The sequence below is a fragment of the Coffea arabica genome, chromosome 11e, assembly GCF_036785885.1.
Source record: "Coffea arabica cultivar ET-39 chromosome 11e, Coffea Arabica ET-39 HiFi, whole genome shotgun sequence".
NCBI lineage: Eukaryota > Viridiplantae > Streptophyta > Magnoliopsida > Gentianales > Rubiaceae > Coffea > Coffea arabica.
The window spans coordinates 46,624,953-46,645,778 of record NC_092331.1 but is presented as its reverse complement, the minus strand read 5'-3'; the positions used below and the strand labels follow the sequence as shown (position 1 = coordinate 46,645,778).

At 36.4% G+C, this 20,826-nt stretch overlaps 1 long non-coding RNA gene and 1 other non-coding gene across 2 annotated transcripts; one reads left to right on the top strand and one right to left on the bottom strand.

Annotated features, from left to right (window-relative positions):
• Positions 1–553: 553 nt before the first annotated feature.
• On the bottom strand, positions 554–1,747 carry LOC140021728 (uncharacterized). The gene is made up of 2 exons (XR_011825674.1): positions 1,451–1,747; positions 554–1,302 (listed from the first exon to the last, which is right to left on the bottom strand). It is a non-coding gene; the product is annotated as an uncharacterized lncRNA (long non-coding RNA).
• A 1,072-nt stretch (positions 1,748–2,819) lies between these two features.
• LOC113719786 (U1 spliceosomal RNA) lies at positions 2,820–2,981 on the top strand. The gene has a single exon (XR_003455031.1). It is a non-coding gene; the product is annotated as a U1 spliceosomal RNA (small nuclear RNA).
• Positions 2,982–20,826: the final 17,845 nt, after the last annotated feature.

Below are 20,826 nucleotides of genomic sequence, written 5' to 3'. Positions count from 1 at the left end.
ATAGTTGGAGTTAGTTCACATGAAGCCCCCCTTCTTCCTAAAATAACTCTACCACTCAAATTAACTTCCATCTTTTACTTTATCTCCTATAATATCAACTTGTTCACGTCCATCCCCACTTTCTTTCCCATGATATCTATTAAATTTGCACGTTAAGTCACTCATTTAGTTAGTTTTCAACTTCCACTATCCCTTAGTGATTGAGATAGGATAGGACCTTAACATCAACGATTAAAAAAATAAATTAACCAAGTAAACTACTAGTAAAATAATTAATAACTAGTGGTTAAGGTACATCCAGTGTGAGTACTACTAATGAAAAGATATTAAAAATAATTAGTATAATTTTTGGTTGGAAAATAGTAATTTAAAATAATTAAACTATTCTAGTATTTTCAAACAGTGGTAGTTTTTTTTTTTTGTTAGAAGAGTGGTAATTAATTCAATAGATATGGAGTCGTTGTAAGGAGGTAAGTAGTCAAAATAATGTAATTCTCTTTAGAAGTAAGGGTAGATTGGACAACACGGTAATAATATTAATTAATTAAATGGCTTTAAGTAAGAGAGGCCGAAAATTCGGCCTTTTACAATTAGTTAATATATTTCTTGCTTTCACCAAAAAAAAAAAAAATTCTTACATTTGAGCAAATCATTCAAGGTCCGGTCAGACCAGCAAAGCTGAAATCCGGTCAGACCATCAATCCAAAAAACCGGTCCTTCATTCCTCGCTCCTCTTTCATAAACTCCAGCATCTCATCCAAACCCATTCCCCACTCCTTTACAATTTCACTCCACAAAACCTCTAAAATCTTTCCCCCCAAAACACAGAGAAAAAAACAATAAAATTTTTCATCAATGGGTTCAACTTTGACCATGGCATCATCACCATCACCATCTTCCTTCCTCCACAGTAATCTAACCTCAAAGTTATATCACCCCATTTTCAATTTCAAACATCCTTCTTTTAGGCCTCTGAACAGTAGAAACTTCACCATTATCAAAGCTACTTCAGATGTAATTCGAGTTCAAATATAGTTCTAATTCCTCCAATCCAAATCCTTTAATTTCCAGTCTGAAAACGACCACTGCAGCCATAGTTTTTGCCGCCGCAGTTTTTGGAAAGTTCCACCAGTTGCCGGCCAGGGCCTGCCCTCCAGCACCACCACCAACTCAAGCAAATTCATCATTGACCGTAGTTTGGAATCGCATCCTGACATTGTTGATGTCTTCCAAGGCTCTCTCATGCTGATGCTCAAGAACGGTGAGTATGCGGACGTGTTGAAGACGTTGAGGAATCCCATCCTGACATTGTTTATGAATTAATTTCTGTAATTAAATACGAGTTTCCAATCCGAATCAAGAGGATCAACATATAGTTAGCTGCAAACTACGTTATGACCTTAGAAGCCGTGACCGGCAAGGACTCGTATCCAGATGAAGAAGAGAATACCTGCAAGGACTGATGCGTTGACCAGAAGAAGCCGTGGGTGGCCCAAGAGAGGAGGTGTGAATTGTCTGTCTGATCAGATGGGAGAAATTAGAGAAGGAGAGAATATGTAGTGAGAGTGAAAGCTTTAGAAATATACTTGAAAGTTTACAAATTACATTCTGGGTTTGATTGATTGATCACGACAACTATTTATTTCTTTGGCAAAAATCTGAGAGGAGTGCAGAGCAGCAGAAATTGAAGAAAAATTGTGCTAACTTTTTCTTTGTATTCAGGGTGTAAAAGGTTGATGGCTTTGGACTTTTCTTTCACTATGCAGTAATGCACACCCAGCTTTCTTAAAAGTCCTATCTATAAACTTTAACAGTTACTTACTGCAAATATTTTTTGAGTCCTGATTTCTAGTTTTCTTCTTTTGTTTCCCCGTTCTTTTTTTTGGTCACCTATTCTTTTTCCTTATAAATTAGAAATGGTTTGTGAAAAAAGAAAATTTCTTGGTCCACTAATTTTTTTTTTTTACAATTTCACGTAAATTGCTTCTTAAGAAGGAGCCATGCCCAAAGAACTAAAAAGGTAATTTGTGTGGATGTTTTGTGTGATTGTGAGTGCTTTTATCTGGTGGTGTTCGATGGTTACTCTAGTCAGATTATGCTAGATTATGCTGAGAGTCAAATTAGTTTCATGAAGGTAAAGAGAAAAGTAAACTCTTAAAAAGACAGTTTATCCATTGAAACTATCTGTATCCAATCTAATCTTTAGAACTATAGTTTCTTCTCTTTTCAAGTGATAGCATCATTTGGCTCTTAGTATTTTGTTATTTCCATGGTACCCTCACCTCTCATGCATATCCAACTTCAAATGTTTTAATTGGGATGATAATTACTAAAATGAAACTTTTCCTCTTCTAAAGTTCACTGTACTATATTACAAGACAAAAATGAAAAAGGAGAAAGGGAAAAGGTCATTGCAATTAGACATCTTAAAACACTTAAAGATAGATTGTAAAAAATCCTATGATACCTTTTGAATACCATTCCTTCAGTTTGTATCTCTCCTTAAATATAATAGTTTAAATATTAAATATGTAATTATATTTAATTTAATGGTCCATAACACTTCTATTGCTTGTGAGTGTGATACCTGAAAGGGGCCATAGAATCTCCATAAAATTGCAACTTATGTATATTTATTGACTATTAATTTGATTTTCTTTTTATCTTGTTAGTTGTTACTAGCTAGGAGTTAGGACCCACAATAAAGAATAGAAAGAATGACAAAAGCATTGAAGAAAGCATTATCCCACATCGGGACAGACAGGAGACGGCAAGCCTTGTAATGCATATTTAAATATCCATGGAAACTACTTGGAAACATACTTACCTGGACGGGGTCAATGGGTGATCAAGAAGCCCCATAGCCTAAGTTGGTGACCTCCATTGCACTTGGGAGGGGTGCCCGCCTAAGGTCAGCCCAAGTTGGTTGAGCCTACGTCATAATTTGTAGTAGAGGGGGCCTGCGTCCGCGCGGCCCCTGCCCAATTCTTAATTCTAAAATATTTTCTTGTAACTTTGTGGGCTTTGAGGCTCTTAATTGCCTGGTACAGCCTATGGCTCCAAATCATGAGAGTTAATTACTTCCTCTTCAAAATATCCTTCCATTAAATGGAGTATGAGCCCCCCGGGTACTGGTTGGCTGGCTGTGGAATCACCTCAATGTATCCGGATACCCACTGAAGGAAAAAGAAAAAATGGAGTATGACTAAATACATTAAAAGAGCATGATTAGTGATTAATTAGCTTTACAGTAAATAAATTACATTAAATGGAGTATAACTATTTAGCTTTATAGTAAATAAATTAGGTTATATTCAACAATAACCTACATTAAATAAGGGTATCTTAGAGAAATTATAAATTAACTACATATATATTCATCAATTGAAAAATGGACTACAATTTAAGATGGATAAAGAAGGAAAACAAGTTTATCAAAGAAGGAAAACAAGTCTAGGGCATTTTAGAGAAATTACAAATTAACTACATCAACATTTTTCAATTGAAGATTGGATTATAATTTGAGATGAATGTAAAAAGAAAAGAAATCTACAAAATGGGATGGAGGGAGTATAGATATCAATTTCTTGTTGGAAGAAATTATGTGAGTTTAGATGTCGGAGAGCACACATGGAAGGCAGCTTTAACAAGAAAAAACCAATAATATCATTATTCTATTTTGTCAATTATTTAACCAAGTAACAATCTATATGCCATAACTTATTCAATATGATTTCATCAAGGCAATGATATATTAAATAACAAAAATCAAAATATCCTGGTAATCTAAGGACCTTTTGCTTCTTTGCATAGTAGAGTTAAAGTTTAGGAATAATCAATCCCCTTTTGATGCTTACTAGAGATCCCAAGGGAAATACCAGGGAATGCATGTGGTCTGGAGGTCTACCTTTTTAACACTCAGATCACGTCACGATGAGACAACATATGGTAAAGGTTTGAAATCCATAGGTCCTTAATACAAACTACAAGAAACCCAAGTCCCATTTAAAATTGAATAGCTACAAATGTAGAAATAATCACGCCCGTGACATCCATCCCTAATAAAGGTCTCGGTGGCTCTGGTGGATTCTCAAATCTTTCATATAAGTTATGAAGGAATTGGCGGATGGAATCACGACTAAGATCAAGAAGGAACTGTTCATAAATGAAGAGGGTATGCATCGTAGTCCATCATTTGGTCCAGTTCCAGCCTTCACATTCAATTTGTAGGCAATCAGGCACTCATCATTAATCAATACAACTCCAAACTAAAATAGGATCAAAAGGCATTCGCAACTCGGAATTAACTTAATTCATACTTACCTCTAAATATGTCAATCGATCGACGAATCTTACCCAGATCCAATATATTTTGGATAGGATCTGGGTTTAATTTCTCAAACTTAGATTTCACTCGGAGTCAAATTCTATCTGTAGGTAAGAAAGTTTTGGATTTGGATTCGGTCTAATATTCTGTGATCCAAATCCAAATCAGACCTTATCTAGAGGCACATACATATATATATATATATGGGTTAAAAACAAAAAAAAATCCTGTGGTATACCTAATACACAGAAAAGTCCCATGTGGTTTCAAAACATACAAAACGGTACCTCATGTTTTGAATTAAATTATAAACTAACAAAATTCGTTAAATTTAACAGAATCCGGTAAATTTAACGGACAACTTAATAGAATCCAGTAAATTTAACGGAATCCGGTAAGTTTAACGACCGAGACTGTCATTTTCATTAAATTTAACGAATTTTGTTAGTTTACAATTTAATTCAAAACATAAGGTGTCGTTTTGTATGTTTTAAAACCACCAAAGGTTTTTCTGTGTATTAGATATATCACAGGGGACTTTTTTGTTTTCAACCCTATATATATATATATATATATTTATAAAATAATCTAATATCCTATGACTATTGGATCGAATATAGTAATACTTCATGACTATTAGATTAAATAATATGCTCTTAATCTAAGAAAAAACCATCTAATCTCACCTATCTATTGCTCGCCTCCGTTTCCTCTGTCTCCCTCTCTATTTCATTTCAATTTCTTGAATGTTAATTTTATTACTTGAAAACAAAATTAGATGACACTTATGTTATTTTTGAACTCTATATATTTTAAAATATTTTTACTTTAATTCTTCACTGTAAGTATAGAAAAATACCTACGAATACCCATTAGATACCTAAACTCACGAGGATCTAGGTTCAGATTTATTTTTCAAACCCATAAGGGTTTCAAAATCTAGGTTTGGGTGTAACTAAATTTAATGGGTTTGGATTTAGATCAAAAGATCCAATTCAAATCCTACTCATTAACATGCCTACCCACCTCCTTGTGTTTGTGCTGACATAATGGCTTAATATCTTGAACTTTTTTTGACTAATTTTCTGACATTTAATTACGTAAAAGTGGCCAATATTTTGTGAACCAAGACCCGATTTAGCCAGGCTCGTCTACTCCAGCAAGTTGAATATCCACTGAAAATCAATAGCATTTGACAGCAAAAGGGAAATCAACTGGAAAGCAAGTCGATGGAAAGGGATACAAGTTCACAATAGCCAGGTTGTGCATTAATTATAACCACCATTACTCTACATGCAAGTTGCCACCCAGATAAAATGACGAGAATGGTTCCAAAATGATCAAGAATCCATATAACATCTCATCACAACACAAGAAAATGACTCCTAAACTGAAAACTATATGGTTATGGTTGTTCCAGAACTTTCACCTATTGGTGGTAGCTATGGATTGCAGTCTTGTTTTGAATAATCTAAATAGAGATCAAAATATATAGTGTAATCCTTGAGAAACAGATATTGTGATGTAGGCCAAAGACAGTGTCTGTTACATTCTTGTTCGGTCTATTAAGCTATAGTGATTATCAAATCAACAATTACTTTTTGTGCCGATGGAACATGCATGAAAAGGTTGCAGAAAAGAATCAATAACTTGGTAAGTCGCAATCGCTTATACAAGGGAGATAAAATCCACATATTTCTTCCCTTCAGTAATCGTTAGAAATTTGTTCCAAGGATTGATGAGATCGAGGTTACCTATTACGTACGTTTGAAAGTTCTAAACTTACACTTTATTATTATTTTTTTTTTTGGAAGAACTTTGATGGTTTAATCTTTATTACATCAACAGTACATGTAGTAGGTTAATTAATGTATACATGAGATTCACTAGTGTACAATTTATCAGTATATCAAAAATTAGTACAATTATCATTTGCAAAAAATTAGTTATCACAAATCTTTCATAATTTTAAACCTTTCTTTTAAATACTGTGCATTGTCGTGTTGACATTCCCTTGCTAATTTGACAAAAATAAGGACTGGATCTAAGCTCTTTAACGTTTTGAATATCACTCTTAATCTACTCTAATATAAATGTACAATTTATATAAATAATAGAATCCAAGTTATTTAAGATTCTAGTTTTATTAGAATTAAATCCTAATTGAATTTTCATTTTAATAAACAGCTATATATAGCCTTCGCATGTATCCGGGCTGAAACCAACTAGTTTCTTGGCCAAATCATAACTGATGCACGTCTCTTGCTGCTGTATATTACCAATGATGGAAATTGAGTCTGAAGGAGCGAAAGCGCAGCATAACTTACCCTTGGAATCAACTGGGATTAGGCAATTTTTCGACTTCGATGACCACATTTTCCCACCAGAAAAATGAAACGACACGGTTGGAACCTCCACTTCATCAGGGCTAGAGGACAAATCATGACATGTATCAAATAGAGAATAACCACTCGTGGGATGTAGGTTCTTAATTAGCATGCTTAGCAAATGTGTCACGCAGGGACTCATACGCCCGAGTCACTACTATTCCCGAGTCAACCATAACTCCCCCGGTTCCGTCACTTCCAACCTGAAAAACCAAGGGTTGAATCGGTAATTTTTCTCTCCCAACACCAATTCCAACAAGATCTACAAAAAAGTATATATCGAATTTCGAGTTATGAATCATTGAAATAATAATTGAGCCACTAGGTGGAGTTGAATTGAACTCAAGAGTTGAAGATGAATGGGAGTTCATGTCCACTAGACAATACAAAAACAACGTCGCTTTAATTTGTGAACGAAATGATGGCGATTGAATTCCTAACCCAATTAAGCCAACTGAGCCAGAAAATAATCCCTCATTATCATGCCTGCATCCGACAGCAACATTGCTAATCGAACCGGACCTCCCAAACATCACCGTTTCCGTGCCAAAGTCCCGTATGTAAATGACCCATCCCCATAAAACACATAATAATGACACGTGTCATCACCGTAACCGTTGATTTTAAGGGAATTACACTGCCGGGAAGAGAACGATAGGGTAGTAAAAGTGGATGATCCGGGCAGGTTAAAAATCGGGTCGGACTGTTGGTAACAAAAGTCACAAGGTTGGCACGGGAGCCAGCAAACGTCGCTTCCAGTATCTATGGACATGAAGAATTCTTTAACGGGTCAGCCCAACCGGACCCGGGCTAAGTACTCAAAGGTTCCCTAGCTTTCCCCTGAGGTTACTGGGGATTACAGGTCTCAGGTTGGATGAGCCTTTGATGAACAGTTTGAGAAATAGAGAGTTGAAGCTTGTAGTTGATGGAGTTGACTCGAGTTGAGTCAGAGGCGAGTCGGGATATTGTGAGTGCAGAATAGTTTTGGTGGTGGGGTTTCACCACAGAAATGCGTGGATGAAGAGAAAATGAGAACACGGATGAATTGGCAGTAGTGGCGGTGTTGGCAGCAATGGTGGGGGACGGAGGAGTTGTTATTTAGAAGAGTTGAAGAGTTTGATGAATGGAGGCAGCCACGTTAAGGACTTGAAACTGTTGGTTTTTTTTGTTGTTTTTGAGGAAAAGAATAAACAAGAAACGAGTGGCGGATGGAGAAGAAGAGGAAGGAGGAGGAGGCATTGAAAGTGGAGGATGTTTTCGTTGGAGCCATGGGGGAAGTTTTCTTGTTTTCTTGGGACAGAATGCACAGGAGGGAAGCAATGAGAAATGGACTTGCTTTATAGGCAACTAGACATGCATGTATGATAATTCATAATATGCAAGTAAAGCACAAGAATAATAAGGCACTGGCCTCTGGAACAAACATTATTGCATGGCTCCGCTCCTTAAATTTCCATCCTGATAGTGATCGTAGTAAAATTCTTGTATGATATGTCAAAATATCCTTAGACAGACATAAGCAGCAAATGCAAAACGATTTACATGTCGCAGACATCCAACCTAAAAGTAACCTGATTAGGGGCAATTAGGTATCATGGAATTGGAGCCAATGAACAAAGTTGGTGAGGTACAAAGCAAAATTTAGAGTGGTGCCTCATCTAAGGTCCATGCCACAACTTGTGTATTATTAGGCACCAACTTAGAGTTGATTGTAAAAGTCCGTAGCACAATAACTGTTAGGATGGACAAAATATATGACAATTACATGCACTTATGGAGCAAACCATGCCTTACTGTTGCTAATCCCCAAATGTTAAACTATTTCTTTTCAACCATCAATACCAACACATACAACTTTGAAATGAAGAATTGTAAGTGCTTATATTTAGAAGTGGCAAAATGGATATATGAATCATAATTGGTTTCATATAAATGGATCATGGATTAAATGGTCCAATCCGTTTGAATCCATATAATAAATGGTTGTATATGGATTGGATCCAAATGGATGGTGGATATCCAATTTTCCATTTAAAATTCATTTAACTAACACAACTAATTTCTTTAACTAACACGCAGCTTAAAATGACACTCCTAAGTTAATTAATAGGATGAGTTTTGATAACTAAGAAGAATAAAAACAGAAAAAATGGAAAAAGAAAATAAATAAAGCATGTAAAAATTTGGAATACGCGGATTGAGAAGAAACCTTTGACCGCATGAGATGGAAGAGCTGAATAGCGTCTTTGGACTTGGAGTATTTACTCAGCATCATAAAAAACAGTAGTACTACCAAAACATGCTGGGTTTGCTCGTTGCCTTCCTAAATGGATTTAGATGGATTGCATGGATTATCCACTTAAAACCATCAAACCAATTGGTTTTATTTGGATGTCCATTAATGTCCATCTAATTTTTTTTAGTAATCCAAAACCATTTAAGTGAGATGGATATGGATGGAAATTGGTCCCTCGACTTATGTCTAAATATACAAGTCAAATATGAAACATCAAAAGAAAGATATGAAAAGTGATGTACCAACCCAAAAAACTTAAATACACAAGTTAAAGATGAAACATCAAAACAAGATGAAAAATGAAGTTCAAATCCCAGAAATTCTAAGCCAAAGTTTTGAGTGCCAGTCGTCAACGATTGATCAAAAATTACTAATGAGCAACTTTTGATCAAACTTTTATTTCAGGCTATTATTCTTACGTCAATTGCTATCACCATGGAGAAATGGTATTTGGACTATAGGATAAACCTCTGTTGGGACGCATCATACTTCCACATGAATGTTATTTTAGAAGCCTTACTGCTAGGACTTGAGTGTTTCACATTAAAGATTTCTGCGCCTAGATCCAGTGGATAGTCAACTGCTTCAGAGGTATCCAGCTCGCAACTAATTAGCCTCTGGTCTTTGCCCAGACTATTGCTAAGTTCCCTGGCCTTTTCTAGTACAAACTGACATATATAGGTAAGAAAATGATCAGCAAAGGAAGGTTAGTACATTGGTCGAGTTAATCTGTGTAAATATGCTATGCAATCAAACAATATTTTTAATGTGCACAAAAGTTATTTAATTTGCATGCTACAAATCATACGTCCACATGATTGCAGTTTGAATACATCGATAAAGAGGGTATCACTAAATTTATATATTAATAGGTAAGAACAGCTTACCTTACTCAGTCTGTCATGAATAGCCATGTCTTGCACAAGAATAATTCCATTAGGAGGTATAGTTTGAAAAGAAAAATTAAAGGGGAGATTATAGATTCAAAAGAATATTTAATGAACTAGATGATGGACCGAAGACCAAACCTTGACCGGTAGCTCATCCGTAATCTTCGTCTGCAAAAGAATTGAAACTCAGAAACGCATGCACAGAGAATAGAGAAAAGGGTAGGGTGTAAAAACCCACGTCCTTGCTCATTTTTTTAGTTTATTTTGCTCAATTAATTAAAAAGACAAAATTTCTATGGGTGAAAAAATAATAATAATAATAATATAAATTTATTAGTAGGATAGGGTAGAGGAGTAATTAGGGTTAGTAAGGAGATGAGGCAGGATAAGAATTCATAATAAACTAAAACTCTTATCTAAACCACCTGCTAGTGGGAAGTGCTAGGGTTTTATCAAAACAATAGAAAGAAAAAAAACACCATTCCTACCTTTCCCTTGTCTACCTCCCTTGGAGCAAGAATCGACTAAGAATAGAGGAGAAGGAGAAAACGTCGTCATCGAACAAGCGGACAACTAAGCGCCTAGACCTGTACGACACAAGTTTAGAAGGCCTAAGGTAGTTCCACTCGAGCAGCCAAACAAAGGTAGGTGGTACTTAACCTTCTGAGATTTCAAAAGTTTAAAGTGAAATTTTTGTCATCAATATATTTTTACGTGTTAATCTGAATTGTTTTTTATTAAATGATTTACTTGACTGTTTAAACAAGTTCTATTTTGACTATACAAAAAAATGGACCATGTGACTTATTTGAAACTTTTTGATATGTTATAAAATACCAAATGAGTTGTATCTTTTATGAAATCAAGAACTATGCATGTGATGTGTGAAATGAATTTATGTCAAAGAAAACTCAAAACAGTTATGGAATAGACGGTAGATACTATAGTCCTGTCTAATGGTCATGGTAGTCTAGTATAGAGTCCGGCCAATTGACAAGGTCATGATAGTCTAGTATAAAATCCGGCTGATTGACCATGTATGTAATGAGACCAATTGGTAGTCATGAAACCTATTGGTTGCCTACCTAGACGAGGTTTAATGTCTAGGCTGAGTACTCAGTAGCCGGTCATTACATGTACTTGTTATGAACTAATATGAAATAATTTATGAACTGATATGAAGAGACTTATAAATTGATATGAAATGATTATGACTTTATGATTTTTCACATATAGTCATCAATAAGATACTTTTAAATTGCTTGTCACTCGTTACTACTGATTGTTTTATAAACAACATTACTTTCATGATTATGGATGTGAATGGTGTGCAAATTATTTGATTTATATCTACATATATACCTATAAAGTTATGAATGCATGGTTTAACAGATGGGTAGATATTACCTACTGAGCGACTTGTCGTTCAATCCACTTTTTTACTATCTTGCAGATTTTGAAGAGTATGAGTTGATTTACGAGAAGACCCTGAGGACGACTTTTATTAGTTTTCTAAGTGAACAGAAGTTAGCAAGTTAGCTACTTCTAGTTGTTAGTTTTATTTACTTTTGTTTTCACTGTTTAAACCAGAGAATAAATGTACGAACTTATTGGATATTCGTAGACTATCCTTCATATGAGACTTGTACCGTACTTTATCTAGTTATATTATTTAGTATTTTTAAAGTTTAGTATAGTATGATGTTGCCTTGAATTCTTGAGCGAGACTTGAGAATACGACGGATGTCACGTGACTGGCACGTGCGGGCTCAGGGCATGATATTTTTAGTGGTATCAAAACCTAGGTTCGAAATAACACCATAAGATAGAATAGTTTAAGAAACGAATGGTAGTAATTAGTAAATTAAGCTTGAAAAGATCTGTGTACCTTAGAGAGAAAGAAATTAGGACTAATAGTGTTCCATCTGGCATTGTAAGAGATGGCCGAACCGGTACACGGTGAGCATCAGGATTGCGACTGCCCAGTTCATGTGACAGGATGCGATGTTGCCCGTCTTAGGAAGAGACAGAGATTCTATAGGGATAGATACCTTGAGGAGTTAGAGAGAGCCATGGACAGAACTAGGAAGGCTCATGCGTTGGCCGATCGAGTAGCTGACCAAACGCACGAGATCTCGACGTTAATAGTGTTGAGGGAACACATGAGACAGAACATGGAAGGTTGGCGTGGGGAGACCCTCCATCTACGGGAGGAGGTCAATAAATTGAAAGTAGAAATAGAAGTACAGAAGAGACTAGCTGATATGTATATATAATGAAGGATTTAAAGAAATAATTTCCTTACTTCAGAATCGAGATGCGGAGTACCAAACTTTAGCGGTGAAATACGAAGAGAGGAGGCAGCGCGTGATGAACTGGATAGATGACCACCAACCACTTGCCCCCCAAATGCCTGGGTGGAATCACTTGTGGCCTGATAATGACGTGGAACTAGATGACGACCCCGAGGAGAATCCTGAGAACATGCCCGTAACAAATCATCAGGGGGAAAATGGAGTTAAGAACCAGAACGGTGCTGAGGGAGGTGTAGGAGACGGAGCAATTATGGATGCAGACCCACCAGCGGATGAGTAGTAGAGTTGGTCTAAAAGAGATTCTATTTAATGATTCATTTATTTTATTAGTTTTAGGGGATACTATTTCAAGAACACTAGTAGGTTGGTGAGTGATTGTTCGCAATGATTAGTTTTTCTATCCAATCGTAGATTATAATTAGACGGTTTAGACACTAAATTCGTTAGATGTTTCTAGAATAAGTTAGGATATTGACTTCGATGTGTAAGAAGTCGACTGTTCTTTTCATCTTGAGTTAATGAATAAAATCTCTATTTTAAATTTTTTTAATTTATTTATTCACCTATTTTATTTTATGAGGTAGTATGCATAAAATATACAAGTAGATAACTTTAGTTGTGTCATCTTAAAAATATATATTCATATATATATATATCATAATAATAATAATAATAATAATAATAATAAATAAGAATAGAATACTTATTTTCGTGTGGAACTTATCTGTTTGATTTAGGAAATGGCACCAAACACTAGACGTGGCGGAAATCACAATGGCAACCCTAATGGTGAGAACGACCACGGTAATCATAACCAAGAACCATATCAACGAAATAATAATCAGAATATGGGTTACCAAGAGGTTGGATCAAGTGGGCATCAACCCTACATGATGTTACCTGCAGAATTAGTGACTGCACTAATCGAGGTAGCCCAAGGATTACAAGCTTAGTCACAATTAGCACAGTTTCAGGCTATTCAAACCCAGAATCATGAATAAGAGAGAATTCAATCATATTATAAGAAAATGAAAAGGGTTCATGTACCGACTTTTGATGGAATTCCTGACCCGAATTTGGCAGAAAAGTGGTTAGATGAAATAGAAAATAATTTTGCACTTTTGCAAGTGCCGAAGGAGATAAAACACCTATTCATCAAACTTGTTTTTGGTAAGAGAAGCCAATAAGTAGTGGGCAACTCTGGAACCTACCGTCGCCCCACCAGTAAGTTGGACAAAATTTAGAGAACAGTTCCTCAAATACTTTTTCCCACCGGTTGTAAAGGTGCAGAAGATAGATCAGTTTGAAAATTTGAAACAAACTCTAGGAATGTCTGTGGTGCAGTATTCGAATAAATTCACAGCATTAAAAAAGTTTGTCCCATCAATAATGGCAGATGGGGAGTTGAAAAAGTATAAGTTTATCAGGGGGTTGTCGAGTAGAATTCAAACTAGGGTGAACATCTCTTATACCCCTACGCTTAATGATGTGTTGGACGCTAGCGTTAAAGTTGAGACTGATTGCAAAAGATTAGATGAAGAGGGTAGGTATAAAAGGCCTAGACTAAGGAATGAACTTGCAGTGGCGGGAGCACTGAAACCTGGCGGACGGTTCCGCTTAATTAAGAAAAGTCGTGGACCACCACAAAAGATAACTAGAGGAAACATCTTTCCTGTGTGCAAAACTTGTAGAAAGATGCATCGGGGAGAATGCCGGTTTAAGACAACTTTTCCCACGTGTAAAACTTTTGGGAAGATACACCGAGGAGAATGTCGAGTTGGAACAGGAGCATATTTTGAATGTGGACAGCAGGGGCATAGGGCTATGAATTGTCCAAATAGGAAGATAGAAGAAGATAAGAGTGACAATCTCACTAATAAGAAGCCAAAAGTTAAGTGCATGTCATGACCAATGTTGAGGTGGAGGTGGCAGGCGACATGGTCACAGGTACTCTTCTAAGTAATTTTGTGCATGCATACACGCTATTTGATTATGGAGCTAGTTACTCTTTTACAAAGTACTTGTGCATGTCTCTTGAATGGACGGATCACTCCTAACGAGTGGCTACTCCAGGAAATAGAATCCTAGTGGCTCATACGAGGTAACCAAACTGTAGTGTGAAATCGGAGGATAGGAGATTAGAAGTGGATCTAGTACAAATAAATATGAGTGATTTTGATGTTATCTTAGGAATGGATTGGCTAGTTAGATATTTTTTACAAATTGATTGTAGGAAGAAGAGGGTGTTATTGATGAAATCGAACAAGAAAGATTTCTCTTATCAAGGAAATGTTGGTGATAGGAAAATTCGTATGAAATTCGTAAGTTATCAAGAAAAGATTTCAGTGGTGAAGGACTTTTCTGAAGTGTTCCCGGAAGACCTTCCTGGTCTACCTTCGAGTAGAAAAATAGAGTTTGAAATAAATGTTATACCTGAACCGACTCCTATATCTAAGGCCCCATATAAAATGATGCCTGCAAAATTAAAGAAACTTAAGGAGCAATTACAGGAACTACTAGATAAGAAGTTCATTAGACCTAGTGTTTCCCCTTGAGGTACACCGGTACTCTTTGTAAAGAAGAAGTATGGTAGTCTGAAATTGTGTATCGATTATAGGGAGTTGAATCGAATCACAATAAAGAACAAATACCCCCTTCCAATAATAGATGATCTTTTTGACCAATAGAAGGGAGCTAAAGTATTTTTTAAGATAGATTTGAGATCTGGATACCATCAATTAAAGATTAAAGCCGAAGGCATCCCAAAACTTGCATTTCGCAAGAGATACGGGCACTATGAGTTATTGGTGATGCCCTTTGGATTAACCAATATTCCGGCAGCCTTTACGGATCTGATGAATCATGTATTCAAACTGCAACTAGACCGTTTTATGGTGGTGTTTATTGATGAAATTTTAGTATACTTCCCAAATGAAGAAACTCATGCTGCCCACTTTAAGGAACTCCTAGAGATACTAAGAAGAGAGAAATTGTACGCTAAATTTAGTAAATGTGAATTTTGGTTGAAGAGTGTGACCATCTTAAGACATGTGATATCAGCTCAAGGGGTGTCCGTTGATCCAAAGAAGGTGGAAGCAATTGTAGAATGGCCACGGTCTACTAATGTAACCGAAGTGAGGAGTTTCTTAGGGTTGGCCGGCTATTATCGAAAATTTGTAGAAAGATTCTCCACCATTACTATACCTCTTACAAGATTGACTCAAAAGAGAGCAACATTTGAATAGACAGATAAATGTGAAATGAGTTTCCAGAGGTTAAAGGAGAAACTATTGTCAGCCCCAGTACTTACCCTACCCTCTGGAATGGAAGGATTTGCGATTTATAGTGATGCCTCAAAAAATGGTTTAGAATGTGTTTTGATGCAAAATCGGAGAGTAATTACTTATACTTCCCGCCAACTAAAATCGTACGCGCAGAATTATCCCACGTATGATTTGGAATTGACGGCAATAGTGTTTGTGTTGAAACTATGGAGGCATTACTTATATAGCGTGCAATGTGAAATTTTTACCGATCACAAGAGTCTCAAGTATCTATTTACTCAAAGAGAATTGAACATGAAGCAGAGAAAGTGGTTAGAACTAATTAAATATTATGATTTGACAATCAGTTACCATCCGGATAGCAGACGCCCTCAGTAGGAACTCAAGGGTATTAAGAGAACTCACAGTAAAGGATCAAATGGAGAATTTTGAAGTGAAAATGGTGGACTCTATGGTTCAAATGCTAGCTATCTTAGTGGTTGTATCGACTTTAATAGATAGGATTAAAGAAGCACGACATTCTGATGACGGGTTTGCAAAGATTAAGGAAAAACTTAGAGTGCGGCGAGGAAAGGTTAGGCTGGGTGGTACGGGGGGAGGGAGTGTAAACAACAGGTCTCGGGTTCGAGTCCTCCCGCTTACACTAAAAAAAATGAAAAACTTGGAGTGGAACCCTTCGATAGGGGTGAAAGATGATGGGAGTTTGTGAAAAAATAGTAGATTATGTGTACCAAGGAATGAAGGATTGAAGCAGGAATTGTTAAAGGAGGCATACAATTCGAGATTTTCAATTCACCCTGATGGGACTAAAATGTACCAAGACTTGAACAGGAATTATTGGTGGAATGAGATGAAATGAGAAATAGCGGAATATGTAGCGGTATCTGGTATGCCAACAAGTAAAGGCCGAGCATCAAAGACCTGTCGGCTTATTGCAACCCTTGAAAATTCTCCAATGGAAGTGGGAACATGTGGCAATGGATTTTGTGGTAGGATTTCCTCGATCAATTAGGAATAACGATGCCATTTGGGTTATAGTCGATCGGCAAACCAAATCTGTCCACTTTCTACCAATGTCGAATGGGGTAACAATGGAGAGGTTGGTAGAGATGTATATGGAGGAAACAGTATGTCTTCATGGTGTTCCAGTAAGTATAGTGTCTGATCGAGACCCTAGATTCACATTTATATTTTGGTCGACCTATCAAGAAGTTATGGGGACTGAACTGAGTTTAAGTACCGCCTTCCACCCTCGAACGGATAGACAATCGGAAAGGACCATACAGACACAAGAAGACATGCTCAAAACTTGTGCTCTAGACTTCTCGAATAGTTGGGATAGGTTGGTGAAACTAATGAAATTCTTGTACAATAATAGCTATCATAGTGATATAAGTATGGCACCGTTTGAAGCGTTGTATGGATGAAAGTGTAGATCCCCCTTATATTGGGATGAAGTTGATGAGAAACTGATCACTAGTTTCGATTTGGTAGAAAGAACTTTGAAAAAAATTAAGATTATTCGAGGAAGATTAAGAGTTGGGCGGATTCCAAGAGGAGACCTCTAGCGTTTCAATAGGGAGAAAAGGTATATTTGAAAGTATCCCCTACCAAGGAAGTGATGAGATTTGGAAGAAATAGCAAGTTATGTTCGAGATATGTAGGGCCTTACGAAATATTAGATAGAGTTTGACCTCTAGCATATCGATTGGCTATCCCGCCTGCTTTGTCAAGGATACATAATATTTATCATGTCTCCCATCTGAGGAAGTATATATTGGACCCGAGCTATATTTTGAAGGATCAACCCATCGAGGTGAGAGAAAACTTATCAGTTGAGGAAGTTCCTTTGAAAATCGTAGACCGGAAGGACCAAGTTCAAAGAAGAAGGACCATACTCTACGTCAAGGTGCAATGGACGAACCATACACCGCGAAAGGCAACGTGGGAGTTGGAGGAGAACATGCGGAATATAACCCCTATCCTTTTTATCAAGGTACGTAGGTTTCGAGAACGAAACTTTTTGTAAGAGGGTAGAATGTAAAAACCCACGTCCTTACCCATTTTTTTAGTTTATTTTGCTCAATTAATTAAAATGGCAAAATTACTATGGGTGAAAAAAATATATATAAATTTATTAGTAGGATAGGGTAGAGGAGTAATTAGGGTTAGTAAGAAGATAAAGTAGGATAAAAATTCATAATAAACTAAGACTTTTATCTAAACCACCTACTAGTGGGAAGTGCTAGAGTTTAGGATTGTTATCAAAACAATAGAGAGAAAAATAACACTGTTCTACCTTTCCCTTGTCTGCCTCCCTTACAGTAAGAACCGACTAAGAATAGAGGAGAAGGAGAAGACGTCGTCGTCAAACAAGCAAACAACTAAGCGCCTAGACCTGTACAACACAAGTTTAGAAGGCATAAGATAGTTCCACTCGAACAACCAGACAAAGGTAGGTGGTACTTACCCTTCTGAGATTTCAAAAGTTTAAAGTGAAATTTTTGTCATCGATTATATTTTTACGTATTAATTTGAATTGTTTTTGATTAAATGATTTACTTGACTGTTTAAACAAGTTCTATTTTGACTATACAAAAAAAATAGACCATGTGACTTCTTTGAAACTTCTTAATATGTTATTATATACCAAATGAGCTGTATCTTTTATGAAATCAAGAACTATGCGCATGACGTGTGAAATAAATTTATGTCAAAAAAAAACTCAAAACAGTCATGGAATAGACGGTAGGGGCTATAGTCCTGTCTAATAGTCATGGTAGCCTGGTATAGAGTCCGGCCAATTGACAAGGTCATAGTAGTCTGGTATAAAATCCGGTCGATTGACCATGAATGTAATGAGACTAATCGGTAGTCATGAAACCTATTGATCGCCCACCTAGAAGGGGTTTAATTTCTAGGTTGAGTACTCAGTAGCCGGTCATTACATGTATTTGTTATGAGCTGATATGAAATGATTTATAAATTGATATGAAGAGACTTATGAATTGATATGAAATGATTATGACTTTATGATTTTTCACATAAAGTTATCAATAAGATACTTATAAATTACTTGTCACTCGTTACTATTGATTGTTTTGTAAACAACATTACTTTCATGATTATGGATGTGAACGGTGTGCAAATGATTTGATTTATATCTATATATATACCTATAAAGTTATAAATGCATGGTCCAACAGTGGGGTAGATATTACCTACTGAGCGACTTGTCAGTCAATCCACTTTTTACCATCTTTATCGATTTTAAAGAGTATGAGTTGATTTACGTAGAAGACCCTAAGGACGATTTTTTTTAGTTTCTAAGTGAACAGAAGTTAGCAAGCTAGCTACTTCAAGTTTTAGTTTTATTTACTTTTATTTCCGCTGTTTAAACCAGAGAATAAATGTATGAACTTATTGGATATTCGTAAACTATCCTTCATATGAGATTTGTACCGCACTTTATCTTGTTGTATTATTTAATACTTTTAAATTTTAGTATAGTATGGTATCACCTTGTATTCTTGAACGAGATTTGAGGATACAGGGATGTCACGTGACTGGCACGTGCGGGTTCGGGGCATGATATTTTTAGTGGTATCAAAACTTAGGTTCGAAATAATGCCATAAGATAGAACAGTTTAAGAAACGAATGGTAGTAATTAGTAAATTAAGCTTGAAAAGATCTGTGTACCTTAGAGAGGAAGAAATTAGGACTAATAGTGTTCCATCTAGCATTGTAGGAGATGGTCGAACTGGTACACGGTTGGCATCAGGATTGCGACTACCTAGTTCATGTGACAGGATGTGATGTGGCCCGTCTTAGAAAAAGACAAAGATTCTATAGGGACAGGTACTTTGAGGAGTTAAGGAGAGCCATGGACAGAGCTAGGAAGACTCAAGCGTTGGCTGATCGAGTAGCTAACCAAACGCACGAGATCTCGACGTTAATAGTGTTGAGAGAACACATGAGACAGAACATAGAAGGTTGGCGTGGGGAGGCCCTCCGTCTACGGGAGGATGTCAAAAAGTTGAAAGCAGAAATGGAAGTACAAAAGGGACTAGTTGATATGTATAATGAAAGATTTAAAGAAATAACTTCCGTGCTTCAGAATCGAGATACGGAGTACCCAACTTTAGCACTGAAATATGGAGAGAGGAAGCAGCACGTGATGAACTGAATAGATGACCACCAATCCCTTACACCCCAAATGCCTGGGTAGAATCACCTGTGGCCTGATAGTGATGTGAAACTAGATGACAACCTCGAGGAGGATCCTGAGAACATGCCCGTAACAAATCATCAGGGGGAAAATAGAGTTGAGAACCAGGACAGTACTGAGAGGCGTGTAGGAGACGGAGCAGTTGTGGATGCGGACCCACCAGCAGATGAGTAGTACAGTTGGTCTAAGAGATATTTTATTTAATGATTCGTTTATTTGATTAGTCTTAGGGGACACTATTTGAAGAACATAAGTAGGTTGGTGAGTGATTGTTCGCATTGATTAGTTTTTCTATCCAATCGTAGATTATAATTAGACGGTTTAGACACTAGATTCGTTAGATATTTTTAGAATAAATTAGGATATTGACATCAATGTAGAAGCAGACGACCATTCTTTTCATCTTGATTTAGTGAATAAAATCTCTATTTTAAATTTTTTAAATTTATTTATTCACCTATTTTGTTTTATGATGTAGTATGCATAAAATATACAAGTAGATAACTTTAGTTGTGTCGTCTTAAAAATATATATTCATATATATATATATATAATAAAAAAGAATAAAATACATACTTTAGTGTGAAACTTATCTGTTTGATTTAGGAAATAGCACCAAACACTAGATGTGGCGGAAACCACAATGGCAACCCTAATGGTGAGAACGACCACGGTAATCATAACCAAGGACCATATCAACCAAATAATAATCAGAATATGGGTTACCAAGGGGCTGGATCAAGTGGGCATCAACCTTACCTGATGTTACCCGCAGAATTAGTGACTGCACTAATCGGAGTAGCCCAATCATTACAAGCCCAAACACAATTAGCACAGATTCAGGCTGTTCAAACCCAGAACCATGGAAAAGGGGAAACTCAATCATATTATGAGAAAATGAAAAGGGTCCATGTCCCTACCTTTGATGGAACTCCCAACCCAGATTTGGCAGAAAAGTGGTTAGATGAAATAGAAAATAATTTTACACTTTTGCAAGTGTCGGAGGAGATGAAACACCTAATCATCAAACCCTTTTTAATAGGAGAAGCCAATAAGTGGTGGGCAACTCTGGAACCTACCGTCGCCCCACAAGTAAGT